The 7,987-nt window shown below is 35.3% G+C and overlaps 1 long non-coding RNA gene across 1 annotated transcript; it reads left to right on the top strand.

The window, feature by feature from the left end:
- Positions 1–5,476: 5,476 nt before the first annotated feature.
- Positions 5,477–7,271, top strand: LOC122018710. The gene is made up of 3 exons (XR_006121876.1): positions 5,477–5,536; positions 5,609–5,716; positions 7,216–7,271. It is a non-coding gene; the product is annotated as an uncharacterized LOC122018710 (long non-coding RNA).
- The last annotated feature ends 716 nt before the right edge of the window (positions 7,272–7,987 follow it).

Genomic DNA, 7,987 nt, shown 5'->3' with positions numbered 1-7,987 from the left:
GATATCAAGCATGCCCTATCTGTGGTGAGGAAACTTGTGCAAAAAGGTTGAAGCATAGTAAAAAAATGTCATTTACAGGTCATAGACGGTTTCTTCGTAGAGATCATCCTTATCGAAGGCAGAAGAAGGCATTTGATGGGACGCAAGACTTTACTATGGCCCCAAAACCACTAAGCGGTGATGAAGTTTTAAAAAAAGTAGAAGGAATTACATGCCGATGGGGAAAAATTAGAGCAAATTTTCAATCAAAGGAAAATGATGGTAAGTCCTGCTGGAAAAAAAAATCAATATTCTTTGAACTTGAGTATTGGAAAGATCTGCATGTTCGACATGTTCTTGATGTGATGCACATAGAGAAAAACGTTTGCGAAAGTTTGATTGGTACATTACTTGATATGCCAGGAAAGACAAAAGATGGAATTGCAGCAAGAAACGACCTAGTGGATATGAAAATTAGGGGAGAATTAGCACCACAAAAAGGGGAGAAAAGGACATTTTTGCCCCCAGCATGTTATACATTAAGCAAGGATGAGAAAAGAAGACTTTGTAATTCATTGTTCGGAATTAAGGTTCCCACGGGTTACTCCTCCAACATCAAAAACTTTGTCTCAATGAAGGACCTAAAACTGGTTGGTCTTAAATCACATGATCGCCACACCTTAATGCAACATTTGCTTCCAATTGCCATCCGTGGTATTCTACCCAAGCACGTCAGAAATGCTATCACAAGGTTTTGTTTCTTATTCAATGTGTTATGTAACAAAGTAATAGATGCCTCAAAGTTGGATAAAGTACAAATAGAAATTGTGACGACATTGTGTCTGTTTGAAAAGTATTTTCCACCTTCATTTTTTGATATAATGGTTCACTTAACAGTTCATCTCGTGCGTGAGGTCAAGTTGTGTGGACCAGTTTGGTATAGATGGATGTTTCCATTTGAAAGATATATGAAAACATTGAAAGGTTATGTGCGGAATAGAAATCGACCAAAAGGATGCATGGCTGAATGTTATATTGCTGAAGAAGCTGTAGAGTTTTGCTCAGAATTTCTATCTAATATGAACACGATAGGGATTCCATCAAAGCATCGTGAAACAATACTCACTAAGTCCTTGTCAGGTGCCAAGGTGCACTTATGTTGTCACGATGAGTGGGAACAAGCACATCGGTATGTATTGGAAAATGAAGCTGAGGTTGATCCTTACATTGTGTAAGCCCTCTAATTCAGTAATAATCTCCTGAAATTGTTTAAAAAATATATGATTAATCTCTTCAAAATTTTTTGATTAGGGAACATATGACACACTTGAAGCAAAAATTTCCTATTAAAGGTGCAAAGTGGTTACAAGATAAACACCACAGAAGTTTTATTTCTTGGTTCCATGAACATGTAAGTACCATAAATATTAGCATGTTTATTATTGAACACAAGAACTTTAAGACTTTTAATAATTAAACCCCCTTATGATGAATTGTAGGTTACAAATACAACATCATCTTCCTCCAATCAATTATCAAAAAGAGTGAAGCTGTTGGCAAATGGACCTAGAAAGCAAGTGCTAAAATACTCTAGTTATATGATCGATGGGGTCACTTATTACACGAAAGAACGTGATAATGTTACAGTTGTTCAAAACTCGAGTGTAAGCTTGCTGGCACAAACAATGCAAGTTGCAAGTTCAAAGGATAAGAATCCAATTATAACAGACATGATGTATTATGGTGTGATACAAGAAATATGAGAGCTCAATTACCATGATTTTCGAGTTCCAATGTTTAAGTGTGATTGGGTAGAGAATAACACTGGTATTAGAGTAGATGATAATGGTTTCACCTTGGTAAATCTTAAGAGAATGGGATTCAAATCCGACCCATTTATCTTGGGCACTCAAGCAAAGCAAGTATTTTATGTAGAAGACCCTCAAGATCCCACATGGTCTATTGTACTTTCAACTACAAATAGAGAGTATTTTGAATACATCACTGATGATAAGTTGGGAGATCCTTCAATCCACTACCAATGCTTCACAAAAGGGATGCCATCAATGGATATTGACGAAACTGATGACAATGAACCATCCTGTATTCGTGGAGATTGTGATGGGATTTGGGTTGACAATGAGAATTTTTAGTTTGGTAACTTTATGTATGGTTTATATATGTGACTATTTACTTTATTTTGGTAACTTTGGTTCATTGTTTGGTAGTAGTTTTTTTTAAATATACGAATGTTTACTTTGTTGTGATTTTGAATGATATGCTCTGCTCTATTTCAAATTCTCACTGTTATGATTAGGTTTTCGACACAATGAACACTAGAAAAAAGGCCCATTTAGCACGTGAAGATGATAAGTATTCACACACAAATGCAAAAGACAAAGAACAGGATGAAAAAGAGGGTGCTGAGGATAGCCAGGACATAGGATCAGCCGGGACGGCCCAAACAACAAGATCAAAAAGAGGTCGTACACAAATGAATAAGCTTGTTGTTCAAAGGATTCACGGAGTCAAACAAAGTGTCAAATTTAATGAGTATGGACAGCCAGTTGGCGAAAAGGCTTCTGAATTGCAAAGTTTTATTGGTGTGCTTGCTCAAGAAAAAGTTAATATTAATTACAACTCTTGGAAGCAAGTGCCGATTGAAGTTAAGAACATGATATGGGAATCCGTCAATGTAAGTAACATGAAACTTTCTTATGTGATGCATTTTTTTCTGTTCTGTTATTTATATACTTAAGATATTTGTTTGTGTAGTTGACATACGAACTGGACCCAAAATGGAGGAATGGGTGTTTGATCTCTGCAAACACCAAGTGGCGTCAGTATAAAACTCACCTCACCAGGAAATTCATCCATCCAAATAGAAATAATCCGAAGCTTCTCAATAAGGTACCTCAAGGATATTGCATTTCATGTGAAGATTGGAGTAGTTTTGTGATTAATCGAATGTCTGAAGACTTTATAGTAAGTTGTTTAAGGTGGTCTTTTTAAATTCTAGTTGATATATGTGGTTATAATTCATCTATCACTATGTAGAGGAAAAGTGAACTACAAAGTCAGAGAAGCAAGGAAAACTTATACCCTCATCGTCTTTCTCGAAAAGGATATGCGGGTTTGTCTGAAGAAATAGTAAGTATTTAGTTAACATTAATAAATTCCTACTTATGGTTGTTGAGTACGTTGACTTCATGTGGTTTTTGGTATCAGTCCAGTGTTTTATGTGATGACGAAGAGATAAACAGAGCCATCCTCTGGAAGAAAGGGCGGCTCAACAAAGCTGGGGAATATGTTGGCGATGAGTTGAAGCAAACAGTGAATAAGATTGTAAGCAAAAGTATACATAAATTGCTTATTTTGTACATATATGATATATGTATATATTTAAAGTTATTGTATTTGGATGCATGACAGGATGATTATATTGTCCAAAAGAAGGATGGTAAGATGCCCTTTACCAAACCATTTGAGGATATTCTCACGAAGGCCTTGAATTCTAACGAACATGGTGGACGTGTGAGAGGCATAGGAGCAAATGTCACTCCATCATCCTTCTTCAAGCTTGCTAGAGGGAAGGTGCAAATTGATAAGGCTGCCTATGAAAGCCAACAGAAAGAGTTTAAGGAGGCAAAAGCTATGCTTTCTTATCAAGGTGACAGACTAGAAAAATTGGAAGCAATGGTGTTGAAACTTTCTGGTCGAGAATTTGACAGTGAGGAGAAGGGTAGCTGCTCAGTTAAACCACAATGCCTGATCGATATAAAACCTGAAGTTGAACGTCATACGCGCCTCTCAAATGAAGGCCTAGAAGAACATGATGATGATGATGTGAAAGTTATTGAGAAGGATTCGGCTTTACAGGTTAAATTTATATTTCACGTTGATATTATTATCCCATCGTTAGTATCTAATGAATTTGGCAGTGATGTTGAAGATTCATAAATTGTTTGTCTTATAGGGAAAAGCAGTGATGTTGTTATTGCAACCTAACGACAAGATTGTTGCATATGGGACAATTGTCTCTGTTAATGGACCTGGCAACTTTATTGATGATGTTCCATTACCTGTGAATTGCATGAGGATTGCCATTGATAAAGCAATTGATCGATCAACACCACTGCCTGTTGCAATCCCGTCTGCATGTCAGAGTATTGGGGATGCTGTAGGTGGCCATGTGGCTTGGCCTGTGCACTTAATCAGCATGCGGGATGAGGTAAATGTGATAAAGTGTTGTGTAAATTTTGTGTACATTTAAAGTATGTCACATATCTAATATATATATGGTTGCATCTACATATGTAGAAGACCAGGAAGAAACAAGTTGACAACAGACAAGAGAAGTCTAAGTTACAATCGTCCAATGTGCCAAGACCCTTACACATCTTATATAGTTATTTTCAACGTCTTGATGAAACAGAGAATGTGATTTTGGAATTAGTTCCTGATGTATTTGGCATGGAATGCACAGTCCATGTTAATTGCGATGACATATTTCCCTTTTGTGAATTGAAGCCAATCACAGACACTTGCATAGTTGTGTATATGTGGTAAGCTTTCAATTGAATTGGACTTTATTTATGTGTTTCATTAATTTATATTTCATCATTTTTTTGGGATATTTTCTGTCTCACTAGTCTCCTCTCTTGTAATCCTAGTCGTCTTTATGTTTGACATTTTGATGAATCATGGCTTGTCTACTATATCTCATTACATAGCTTCACCAAATGCTGCCTCCCTATGTTTCACATTTTGTACAACTTCCTAGGAAATTATATCTCTAATTTACAGATTTGTGAACTCAATAGTTTCAGAAAGCATATGTTAGTACCAAAACATATGTCAGTTCCCGAAAGGCATGAAGCATTTTAAAGCATAAATATGAATTATTGCCATGTCTACTTGATAGCAAGATTATCTAATCACATGGATGTTAGTACCAAAACCTGTGCCATTCTTGAGCTCAGATCCACTCTTTGTAGGCATTTATATAGAAAGATGCAGGAAAAGATGTTGCTGCAAGATTTCAGATTGGTGGATCCAGTGCTTGTGGAATATGTACCATCAAGAAATCAGAATAGAGATTTCATCCAAGAACAGTTGAATAAAAGGGCTTGTTACTTGAGCAGTAGGCTAATTGGTACCTCATCTGGTCAATTGGTTGTTGTGCCATGCAACGTTGGGTGAGTAAGAATAACATTATATATCACTCTCACTTGCATATTTTGAGAACTTGCAAGATGCATATATACACTAATTATATTTCTTTGTGTAGTTTTCACTGGATTTTGACTATCATCAATGTTGAGAAGGAGATTATTTTTTGTTGGATCCTCTTAGTCACCGCATTCGTGATCAAGATTGGAAATATGTTGTCAACATGTAAGTTTTTTGGCTTCTTTTCTTACCTTTGTTGAAACATGTAAGTATTTTGATGTGGCAATACAATTCCCATGGGTTATATGCATGTAGGGCCTTGAAAATGTATAATGCGGAGGCTGGAAGGAAAGGGAAAAAACAACCAACATGGGTAGCTGTCAAGGTATGTCCTTTTGATTAGCAACTGTTTCACTATCCTTGAAGGAGTTATTCCAATATTTCTTTTCTAACATAGGCTCCTCAACAACCGGATGTGGAGCAATGTGGTTTCTATATCATGCTATATATGAAAGATTTAATTGAAAATTTTGGAGTTGACCACAAGGATTCACTTCCAGCAATGGTAATAATACAATATTTACCCCTGGTGATTTTGATAATTTTGATTTAGTTCCCCTGGTGCTTGCTATGATTTTTTGATACAAACCGGATGCTATGCTTTTGTTACAATGATTTTTTTTATACAAACCGAATGCTATGCTTTTGTTACAAACCATATACTAGTTGGAGACTAAATGATTGCCTAAGAAGAAAGGAATTAGAGATTAGGTTCATTTTGTGACTCTAAACTAAGTTTTTTTTATTGTTTAAGTGTATTTTCAGAATTTTGAGAACCAATTTTTTTTTGTACATCTACCATCAAGTATGACCCTACTTTATTAGATGCTATCATGTTTCTTTATTAGAGAAAGTTTTTTTTGTAAGTGTGATATGTTAGGATCTTTATGTTCTTGAATTTGGGATATGTTCTTTATGTTCCAGTTGATCTAGTTTGTTATCTTTCACCCAACTGTCAAATTCAAGAAATATGATCACTGAAAAAGAAAAAGAGGAGGATTAAACTATCTAGTCATGTAGGTAATAGAACAGTGGAAATACTTGTCAAGTATTTGGAGTTCTTCCTGATATATACGCTGATAAGTTTCAAAGGAAACCAATGCCAATTCCACTAGATCCCTATCCTTTATGCTATAACGCCTATTTACAGGTTCAAAAAAATCAGGAGCATAATATGTAGAAAGTTGAAGATATCATTGTTGCCACACATTATATTGGAATCTTACTCGTATGAAGTTTTGAGAACTTGCAAGTTGCCAAGAGTGAAGTTCTCAATGGTATTTTTATGCTCTAAACGTTCCAGATTGGACCAAATCAAAAAATTTAGAGCATAATCCACCTGAACAAAACTCCAAATTTATGAATGTTCAGACATGATTTTTCTTTGCAAGTAATATCCATTTACCTCTTGTAAACGCATCTGGTACTGTTCGTGATTTCGGTTGGTGGTTAATGCTTCTTTCAAAAACATTCTTGACCAGGAGGCTAATTTGTCTAAACCTTGCTCGTAGGGAAATATTTTGATTTGTGATGCCTTGTACAATTCTAATACAGTGTTCACATCCTTCAGATATCATTGCAATGTATTGTTAAAATAGTGCTCAGACTTGAGTCATGATTTGCTGCAGTTCCACTTAATTAACACTTTCACTGCATATCAACCCACCTTGTGTTTGCCTGCTTCATTGATTGTGTGGTGATGGTGAATTTTATAGCTTTTGCTCCTTATTGTATTATGTCTATTAGCCATGTGTATACAAAGGGCACAGTTGCATTCTTGCTTATGAGATTTGGAAGATGGCATCAGAGGTAGTACAATAAATAGTATATCTCTTCATTTGCTTGTTAACTATGAACATTTTCTTTGTTCTTCTATGCTTCCTTCACTGTTATATTCGTTATCTTCCACAGCAGCCTTTAAAAACTCAGTATTCTATTTTATTTGATAAATGCACACATTTGTTTTAGTTATTTGACATATGGTGAATTTATGTGTTTTTACAGTTTACAAATCTCAAGTACTCCAGAGTTGAAATTGATGAAGTGCGGTTTGAGTGGGCTGAATGCATGCTAGATTACATTTGAGACAGTTGTACCTTGATGTGTTAACAAAATGTTATACTTTGATTTTGATATCTATTAGCTAGCTTTTGATGTAAAAAGAATGTTTGGGTATTTTATGAATATTGTTGTAAGAAGATTATTTATATAATTTGTGAATATTTGTGTATTTTATAGATATTATTGAATGAAGAATATTTGTACAATTTGTGAATATTTGTGTTTTTTTTTGTTATTGTCAGTTTTAAAATCAAATCTGTGCTGTTAGAAAAAATACATATTACATCGGTTTTCCACCGATGTAAAACCGGTGTTATAAAGTAATATTACATCGGTCATTTACCGCTGCCAAAACTGGTGTTATTAACAAAAGCTATTACATCGGTTTTACACCGTGTATGAAACGGTGTCGTTAAGTGATAGTACACCGGTTAATAACCGATTCGAAAACCGGTGTCGTTAAGTGATACTACACCGGTTTTAACCCGATGTCTAAAATGGCAGACTTTTAACATCGACTTCATAGACATCGGTCGAAAATCAAATAGACACCGGTGGAAAATCGATGTCTATGAGCGATTTTGTTGTAGTGCGGTGAAGAGGATATTCAGATATCTTAAAGGAATAGTTGATTATTGCCTTTGTTTCCAAGGATCATAAATGAGCCTAAATGGCTACACAGATGCATTGGGCAGGGGACCTTGATGATAGAAAA

The sequence above is a fragment of the Zingiber officinale genome, chromosome 9A, assembly GCF_018446385.1.
Source record: "Zingiber officinale cultivar Zhangliang chromosome 9A, Zo_v1.1, whole genome shotgun sequence".
In the NCBI taxonomy this organism is placed as follows: Eukaryota; Viridiplantae; Streptophyta; class Magnoliopsida; order Zingiberales; family Zingiberaceae; genus Zingiber; species Zingiber officinale.
This window is presented reverse-complemented; position numbering and strand designations above follow the sequence as displayed.